A 9,157-nucleotide genomic window follows, 5' to 3' on the forward strand; every position below is an offset into this window, starting at 1 on the left:
AGATAATCGGAGGCTGAGAGTAATACCTGAAAGAAATATTATTCCTATTGAGGAAGAAAGAGAGAGAAAATAGAAAAAGGGCTATGAAGGATGACGACGAAGTGGCAGGACGAAGGTTTTTCTATATCTTATCGGTGATTTCATCTGTACACGCAGTTCCCGAAGAGAGAATGTGTACAACCGTGCGTCGTACCCAAAATCGAATCTGTGGGATCTACCGATCTATAGAACTTGCATATTGCCGACATGATGTTTTCAAGGAGTTCACTGCCCGGTGAAGGCTCGATCACACGACCTTTGTAAGAGAGATTCCGTGTAAAATTGGCTGAATTACAAACATTTCATGCACATCCTCGCTAAAGGTAGCATGCGCCTCGAAAATGAGAGACTTAGACATTTGCCCAAACTTTCTCCAATGAATCATTCAACTATCCTATTTCAAAATCACGAATAAATATTTGGGGTCACCGTGCAAATTTTGATACTAGAGAATAAAGTAGCCCAAAATTTACCGATAACTAAAATTCAAAATGGCCACCTTCCCCGTGTTAACTCTATAGGGGAAACTAAAATTTTCGAATTCGAAAAACTAAGCCGATGAAAAGTTTTCTTGCACCAAAAGCTTTAAAATGAACCCCCACATGTGGTATATCAGAAAAGAATTGTAAAATTTGAGAGTCCGAATATCTGTCCCCGAGGCGCATTCTACCTTAAGTTCGTTTTATGCCTAATTCGTAGCTTTTTAAGGCTACGTTGCCTTCGAGTTGTTGCCCGATTGCCTTTGCTACACGTCCGCGACGAAGATAAGTTTCTTAAAGTCAGGAACTTGTCTCATTGATTTTAGATTCTAAGAGTGGCTGAACGCGCGCAATAATACTTTATGTCTAGTCTACACATCTCTATGGTTACTACACGCCAGACATGAAATGTGACACTAAACGGTTGAGATGTAGCTGGCTGTTTTTTCCGAACCGCAGATAAAATCGTTTTCACATTTATCCTCATTTGAGCAAACTCCAATACCGTTTTCGAACTGTGCTGCCAGGATATTCAAGGATCAGCGAAGCAAATCTCTGTTCACCGAGACAAACGGTTGATGAATTGGTTACAATATTACTTGTCTGCGGCCCAGGACAACAAGCGCACCACCGAGGCTGTTTTCGTTTGCGTCTACTGTAGCTGATATTGTGTGAGAGCTACGTGGCCATGTCGTGTTGTCTTCTTACATGCTCAGTAGAGCGGGCAGTCGCCTTTAGACAACTAGATCTCTTTAACTTAATCTTATCAATGATAGTTTCTCAATAGAAACCCCTCTGATCAATAAACTAATCTACGCTGTTGAACCACGTAAAGCCCAATCATAGAAGTGAGCGTGCCATGAATAGTCCAACCATAATAATTTTGCACGGATATGGCAGACAGTTTTCAATCGCATTAGGGAGCCTTCATTATTCACGGGAAGGGAGGGGGAATTTAAGAAATGTAAGATAATAAAAATTGACCCCTAAAAATATTCATTCTAAAATATGCCCCGCCTCAATTCACTAATGTTATCGTAAAATGTGACTCCCCTGGAAAATTATTGATATGATTAGATCAATAGAATGTAATATAGCCCAACGTGCCATTGAATTTAACAGCACCACCACATTGCTTTGCACTATGTACACTATCTGTAACTGTTACCAATTTTTCAGAATTTGGCTTTGTGTAGTTAACTCCAGTTTCTTGCTCTATTCCCACAGAATCCTAAAATATTCAGTAAATTGATGATAACCATTGCCTCTGTATGGTGCACGACCACTGTTATTGTTGACAAATTAATTTTAGTCCGGACTTTAATGCAAATGTGGACAATAACAATGATACTTGCACACATATCGCCTTTGTTGAGAAGCTGAATACTTGGTATTCCATTCTGCTGTTGGAAGTTGAACTTGACACTGAAGCTGACACACAGAAAGCTAATATACTGAAAAAACTAGCAATAAGTTACAGATAGAGGAGGCTTTAACCCTTTCACCCCCAGTTCCCTGTATACAGGTCCAACTTTACCATAGAAAACAATGGATTTGGGACAAACCATGGTGGTGAAAGGGTTAAACTTTCTAATCTGCTTGTCACCTGTCAAACTATCTTTCAGCATACATTAGTGTGTCTGCCATTCAGTCTATTCTTCGTATTAGCGTTACTGCTATATTTTGCATTTGGACTATATCTTGTCATTTGAAATAGTATGCTTAAAAGATGTCTAGATGTAGATTGTAAACCGTTAAATCGAGACGAGATTAATGATGATTTCTAACTTAGGCCATGTAAAGAAAATTCTTTGTTTGCCGTCCTTGAATTTTTTGAAAATCCTACCGGCCAGCCAGGGAAAAAAACAAAACAAACACAGACAAAAACCACAAGTGCATTAACATAAGCTCAATTTTTATTAGGTTCTTGTGGAAAAATAATATTTTATTTGTAATAGTGTTAACATTGTGTTTGTTTTCTTAACATTTTCTGAAACCTATCAGCACGCGGATGCAAACAAAGAATTTTATTTAAAGCCGATCTTTTTGTAAATTGTAGGCTATTTAGCCCTCTTCAGGCCAGAAATGTCACAGTGAAAAAATAAGCCAGTATTTACTATCTCTATATTACGCTACAAGCCAGAATTTGTGCAGTTTGTCGTTTGCGTACCATGACAACAAGCAATGTTGCTGATAGAATCCTTTATTCATATTGTTTCTAGGCTTCATACATAATGAACCATATTCTATTATGTTTTTAAATTTTCCGGTTCTGTTTTGGTAGTGTTATAGTTCCACGCAATTTTGTTTTGTAAAATATAACCCCCTCTCAAACTGCCTTTGCAAAATTTGACCCCTTTCATAACCGTTTTGTAAAACAGCCCCCTTAATTTCCACCGCCTCCATAAAAAATAAGAATCAACGAGTTGCGTTACTTTATCATACATTTTCTTCGAAAACAACGTAGGCTTCCAGCTAATGTAAAGAAAGTTATGAACAGAATATTTTACTGTGGAAATTCGCTTTTGGGTGTTCTGCAAGTCCCCTCTTACTAGCTCCTGCTAGGATCTTGTGTGAGCACAACGGAGGGGTGGAGGTGTACTGACATGTATTCACCATGATACGGAAGGACCATGGGAGGGCGTGAAGCTCTCTAGTATCAATTGGAACAAACAGAATAGGCTCCTTAACGTAATATCGACGATTTTACAGACCACAGCTTGTACATGTCACTAAAATAAGAAATATTGATTTTGTCCGATTCCATCAAACATGTCGGTATCTATTTAAGTAATTGATCTTTCTTTCCCAAGGTTATCTGAATGACATTTGACATACCAGTGTTTAGAAAATATTGATGTCCATGCACACGGGTGGTCACTCAGTTTCCTGTCATTTCTACAGCTCTATTCTTTCTATAGACTGTCGAAAGATCCCTGTGCCCTTTCTCTCTTTCATTGGTGTAGTCTCTCGCACAAGTGTAGCGACGAAGGCGCGAGCCGCGAGTGCCGTAAGACACAAGGCTGTGTCCAGCAGCTCGCGGTTATGCGTGCGGCATTCCCCCACCCCTGTATGTGCTAGAGACTACACCAATAATAGTAAAGAAAAGGCACAACGGACTGGCGACAGACTATTCTTTCTACAATACCTTAATTTACTTGCCAACTCCGTCCCATTAAAGCCGTTATCAAAATCTACTCCCCTGCTTAATGATGTTATAACTTGCATGATCGTGCCCTTATATAAACGAACCCTCTACGGTTGCATATCGACTTACTCAGGCGGCGTGTAATCGTAACCACTTTCAATAAGTTGGCATGTAGTCATGACAAATTGTAATAGCTTGGCATGTAACGATAACCATTTTTAATAAGTCGGCATGTAATCGTACCCAATTTTCAAAGACCAACGCACACTGCCATTAATTAGCGGGTACCTAAACTAATCAAGCCGAGGAATGTCACCTCCCTCGCTGGTCTTCCCATCTCAGTATCATCATTTCGCTGAAAGTTAAATACCGCCCACAATGGGTATTCTCATTTTATAGAGCTGATACCTAAGATTTCGAATCCTGGTAGATTTTACCTCGTCCTGTTCACTTGATGCTATACTGTCGTTAACAATATGTTGATCTTACTATACCCCTCCAGAGATAGGATGACGAAAGCCTTTTCGACAAGATATTGTCTCGATAAAACATACACTTAGGGCTGTTTAATTTTGTCTTCAGGTTGTGCCAAGGTTAATGTTTAGAGAGCGACGTTATGCATACTAATAAAGCTTTAAACTCCAAAGTCCTGCTCGTGTCAGAATTTATAATGAGTTCAGTTCATACATGACATTTTCCACTTGCGTATCTTACGGACGTATTTGATAACCCACTGCTGCAGAACTGCGTGTAGGTTTCACACACCATGTATCGACCACTAGCTGCTTTCTTCTGTTGAAAGCCAGAAACTTACTGACCCCCCCCCTCCCGACCCGATACAGTAGTTCACATATGGTGCTGATAAGATTTTTCATTTTAGATACCGCCAAAATCATTTCCCTCGAAGTTCTCATCTTACTTTACGAGAAGATGGTTGACTTGCTCCTAATATCAGGAATTGACGTTGCTGCAGTAGCCCTAATCCGCGATTAACGCTGAACGGATTTTGGGACACCTTTCGTCTCTCTGTAATTATCAATGTGTGTCGTAAGCTGCTGTAATGGCTTAGCTCGCTTTAACATAACCATCAAGCGACTGCTATAAGACAAGCTGTCTACATCGGGATGAGACTCAAAGGGATTTGGTCAACACCGTCAAGTAAATTGGACACCCTATTTAAGGTTTCCTTATATCCAATAAACTTTCTTCATAAGGCAATTTCTAATGAAATACTCGTTGAATTGGTACATAGAATCTTCGAGGGGAGATTGAGTTATCTCTTAGAAGTTGGTTATCGCTTGTAGGCCCTATACACAAATACTTCCAATAATCTGTAAAAATAAAGAATTTGTAGGATATGCAGATGGCTACAGGTGAAAATATCAGACCAAATATCATTGGAATCGACAAATTTATAGAATGTTTCCGGGGCGATGAATGTAAGATTAAAAACATGATTCGGCCGACACTCAGGATGGCATCCGAGGTCAATGCCTTTTAATGTTTCGCATGTTCAAAACAGGGAAAAGGAAAATACGAGAGCCAACCTCAGTGTAGATAAGTCCAAGCTGTTAAAAAGGCGTTCAGAGTTTGTCTCCAAGTGCCGACGCAAGAACAATTTTTACTTGTCAAATTTCCATCCAACATACCACCACAAATGGTTTGACCCAACGTGATACTTATAATATATGTAAGCACCTGAAGCAAATTTCAGAAAATAAAATCTACGTATTTGAAGATCGCGTAAAACTCGAGTAATTAGCAAACATACTTAATGTGTTCTCATCTTTACAATATATATATATATAATATATATATATATATATATATATATATATATATATATATATATATATATATATATATATATATATATATATATATATATATATTCATGATGTTTTTTATAGTCTTAATGATCTTATCTAAAATCCCTTTAAAAATTATTTTCATAAAAAGGCACAAAGTTTTCTTCTTTTCGGTACACGATGGCCGATAAAAGCATTGTGCAACCTTAGGAAAGATGACATCAGTTTGAAATTTACAATTAATGGAAAGAGCGCCATCCTACACAAAGCTATCGGCATACCTTTGATCGGTAATGTCGCGGCGGCCCCGTTGTAGTTGACAGGGCCACAGCTCATCTTAGATGTTATCTCTTTCTGTACATTCGTTCGACGAAATCCTTTGAAGTTTGAAATATGTTGAACGACTGCCAGAATCAACGTAAGTCGTGTCTCCGTCGTTCGCCGGCGGCAATGGCGGACGTGGTGTCGCACGATAAGGATCGATCACAGCACCAAGATGCTGTATAGACCTGCAAAATGTAATGTTTACCCGCTCCGCCTCATGATAGGAAACGTGACAATTCGACAAGAAACGGACTGGCGGCCATCAGGGACCTCGGTGTAATGCCGCCCTAGTTTACTGATTATATGCAATCATTGACTCCTAAATGAATTGTACGTGAAAGGTTCCAGGCTATCGATACGTTTGTTTGCAGCGCGAGTTCTTTTCTAATACTTTACCGATTAAGGAAAGGCTTGTTCGTCATGGATCTAACTTAGGTATTAAATTTGGCCAATGTCTCAACGAAAGGTAAACACGATCTATCATTAGTTTCTCATATAACTTTCATTGCGTTTAATATGTCTGTTACGTGATAAGTATTCAGATTGGAGTTTATTGGTTCAGTTTTAACATAGACACGCAAGTAAAGACGAAAACAGACAAACAAACATAAAGGCAGACGGGCAAGCAGACATACGCACCGACACAAAGGCAGACAGACTGATAAATACACGTAAAGAGGCATGGAATAATAAATAAGGGGCGGATTGACAGACAGACAGACAGACAGACAGACAGACAGACAGACAGACAGACAGACAGACAGACAGACAGACAGACAGATAGGCGGACGGATGGACGGTGGGAGCGAGTGATAGGGAAGTTACTGAGATGCCATTGTACTCATAGACAGACAGACAGACAGACAGACAGATAGATAGATAGATAGATAGATAGATAGATAGATAGATAGATAGATAGATAGATAGATAGATAGATAGATAGATAGATAGATAGATAGATAGATAGATAGATGATAGACAGAAAGATAGATAGATAAATAGATAGGTGGATGGATGGATGAATGGATGGATATATAGATTGATAGATAGTCGATCAAGATATGAATCTTTGTTTCAGAAATAACGACTAAAATAGTTTGGCGAAGGGAATTTATCAGATGATGAATGGTATTGAAGTCTGATTAGGAAGTGAGCAAATTACTGATAATTTATGTGATTTTAATCTTATCAGTGAAAATCACCCCAAAGTGCATTTGCAGCACTTAATCAACGTCACAGAGAATTTCAACGTCCGTTCAAACGCAATCTCCCAGTCCGGTAAATGTTATTTAACAGGCGATTTGCTTGGTGGTAGAAGGGCGTCGATGTGTAAAAGGTCGACATTATTTTCAAAACCTGCTGTAAGATAAGCACGCCGTGGCAATAGCCTTGCACGCATCCGTCTCAAAATTGAAGATCAAAGGTCTGGCACTCTGCTCACTAGCGTCCGCGTCTGAATTAAACGTCTAATGAAACCCGACTCCCAAATTAACTGCTATACGTAAAAGATGCCTCTAAGGTTCTTAAAGCATAGTTTTAGTTCCAGATTAATGTGTCCCTCAATAAATTATGATCAATTAATAGATAAATTCTAAATTGCATTTTGCTTTTTAAGGCCCGTTCAAAGTTGTTGATGGAGAACTCATCATTTCTAATTCGACAGCGAATTACCAGTCGACTGAGGTTTTGTATAGTGTGGTTGGAGCTAAAATTATCAAGGCATATCGTGTTTGGTAATTTCCCTCGAGTTTTATTTCACTGAATTGATGGTTGGTCTCGCTAGATCGATCTTCATCTGAAGGGGTCTGAAATTGCCATTCAGTGCCGTAGTTGTTGGATAATGATTTCAGATGAAAGTTGCGTTGCCATGGTAACAACTCCTTTTCCCGTTGTTACCCACCAGACGGTATTCTGGTCCACATTGAAGAAAAAGACCGAGATTGTTGACGTGACATAGTTACCTGTGAAATTGTAGCGCGATTTCTTGAAACCCTACAAATCATTATCAGAAATTGAATGCGCATGCGCTGTACTTCAGGATGGAAATTGCTACAATTACGCAATTCGATACATGCCTACCTGCCAATGCACATACTGATGTAAATCAGGGCCAACCAACCAACCAATCACAACACTAGTTCGATTGGGATGGTTCGTCTCTTATGCCAAGATTTGTTTTTGTTCTCTTCCGATTTCACTTCCAGACGGACTCGCAGCGCTGTCGAAACATGCATGGCTTTGAAAGTGTGATGCACGCTGAGCAAAATGACCAGGGGGCGTTTTTTTCACCAATAAGGTAGATTGTAATGGCATCGGTTTGTTAAATGTAGGAAGGTAGGGGATTTTTGGAACATTTCATAAGAAGACTACGCCGAAGGCATAAGTTCTCATCTAAAATGATACCCTGAAAATCGTTTCATGTTTGAGGAATTATAACTTTTTGTTGCAATTATTTTGAAAACGGGATGGAAAATAGAATATTCCCTTCGTCGTATTATATCATCTTAAAGATCAGCAATAACGGGAATATTTTGCCCTAAGGATAACGCACAGAACCAGTACCATCTCAAAATGAGTTTACAGAGCGTTTTATTGAGCAAAATTGAAGCAAACTGAACGTTTAAGGCTGCCATTGTCACACACTCTTTACATTGAGTTGATTTTAATAGCCCAAGCGTTCATATTTCTACACACATGTCAACATTGTACAATCCGCTATAATGACCATCATTAAAATTTTGTACATTGAGGCTGTATTGAAATATACTGCCAGCTGTATCAGGTAACCCAACTGTGCATTCCTTAAACGACACAGAATCGTAAAACGGGTTCAGAAATTGGCAGATCGCTCTTCTTAAGGGTGGGATTTCAATTTTTTTCTACACGTCTTCTGCGTTCCAGTTATCGAATTGACCTATCGATTTCCTATAGAATTCTCAATCCTTCATTTTGACTATAATTGACGGAGAAATCGTTGAAAGGAGCTTTCTTTAAATAAATTATATCTCGGCGAAACTATGTACAACAATGTACTCGAATTTTAATTTCCATAACAGCACAACAGGTGTTCACAATAAATGTCACCAGAGGTTGATGCATCTGAGCAGACTACGTGAGTTTCATGTACATTCTTCCGTGCAGTTGCAGTACTATACCTCTTGTTATCGGTCCGTGCTGTGAATCGTAAATTTCAACCATCCATTCAAAAATTTCTCAAACATCTTTGGGAAAAATCACCTCGTCTCTCTTGGCGCTCGCTAGTCTTGTAACACATTCCGAAAAAAACACGTGGTATGGTCGACAGCATAAATTTTACCAAGCATTACCATTCCTGGTACTACCTTCAAGCTGTAATATAT

The sequence above is a fragment of the Ptychodera flava genome, chromosome 20 (assembly GCF_041260155.1).
Source record: "Ptychodera flava strain L36383 chromosome 20, AS_Pfla_20210202, whole genome shotgun sequence".
NCBI classification, from domain to species: Eukaryota; Metazoa; Hemichordata; class Enteropneusta; family Ptychoderidae; genus Ptychodera; species Ptychodera flava.